The sequence below is a fragment of the Arachis ipaensis genome, chromosome B9 (genome assembly GCF_059453495.1).
Source record: "Arachis ipaensis isolate K30076 ecotype BB chromosome B9, ASM5945349v1, whole genome shotgun sequence".
NCBI classification, from domain to species: domain Eukaryota; kingdom Viridiplantae; phylum Streptophyta; class Magnoliopsida; order Fabales; family Fabaceae; genus Arachis; species Arachis ipaensis.
This window is the reverse complement of record NC_142444.1, coordinates 104,742,481-104,743,768: the sequence shown is the minus strand read 5'-3', so window position 1 is coordinate 104,743,768 and position 1,288 is coordinate 104,742,481.

Genomic DNA, 1,288 nt, shown 5'->3' with positions numbered 1-1,288 from the left:
TATGCGTACACATACTTAAAATTGTTCCCATCTTGCGTATGCATAGGTGCCAAACAGAATGCCACGCTCGCATATCAGGGTTCGTGTACTCATACACCTCTAGACTTGCAAAATGTTGTAAAGTTGTAGAAATCAGTTTTAAACACCAAACTTTAAACGTTCATAACTTCCTCTACAAATATTTATTTTCATCAAAGTTTATATCAATTTAAAGATATTTGAATGAACTTTAATTTAAGATAAATTTCAGCCAATTTCGAAACCTAAGGCTCAAGTTATGATCTGTCAAAGTTCACCAAAAACTGGTTTTTACCAAAAATCAGCTAGGTTCTCAAACTTCTAAAATTCACAACCAAACAAAAAAAAAAATACACCCAAAACCAACATAAAACCGCATACCAAATTTTTTTCGACCATCTCTCAATCATTCACTACTAAAACCATTTATCCCACTTGATGAGGGAAAAAAACGATTCCACACAAACTCATCGGCAAGTGTACCGGGTCGCATCAAGTAGTAATAACTCACAAGAGTGAGGTCGATCCTACAGGGATTGATGGATTGAGCAATTTTAGTTAGGTGATGAATTTAGTTAAGCGAATTTCTGATGATTTGAGTGAAACTTGATTAACAGAAGCTAAATTGCAAGTAAATAAAAGGGAGAGGGTAAATTAGCTGAATCTTAAAGTGCAGAAGAAGAAAATTTCAGAAACTTAAAGAATAAGAAAGTAAAAGAGCTGAAACTTAAATTGCAAGAAAAGTAAATGACTGAAATTTAAAGTGCAAGAAACTTAAATTGCTGAATCTAAATTGCTGGGAAATGTAAATTGCTTGAAGAATAAAAGGGATTTGGGTACTGGGATTCAGAATTGAACTAGAAAATGTAAACTAAAGTAAATCAGAGAGCTATGAGATTAAGAGATTCAGCTCAGTAGCCAAACAGAAATGGAAAATTGTTTGAAGAAACAAATAGCAAGAAAACTTAGCTCAGTTATGAAATTCTAAAAGAGAAATTGAAGATCGAAGAAGAGCAATGAGATCAGAAAGCAGATCTAGATCCCAATTTCTCCCTTGACCAAACAAAAAAGAAATCACAGAAGAAATGAAAATGAAAACAGAAAAGGAAGTTCAGATCCAACTTTCCAATTCTTAAAACTATCAAAAGAAAAGTAGAAGATGATTCTCAGTTGAACAATTTCAATGGAATTCTTCAATCTCAATTCAAAAAAACCAAAAACAGAAAATAGAAGTTGCAGAAGAAAGAACAATCAAAAAGAAAACTAGATC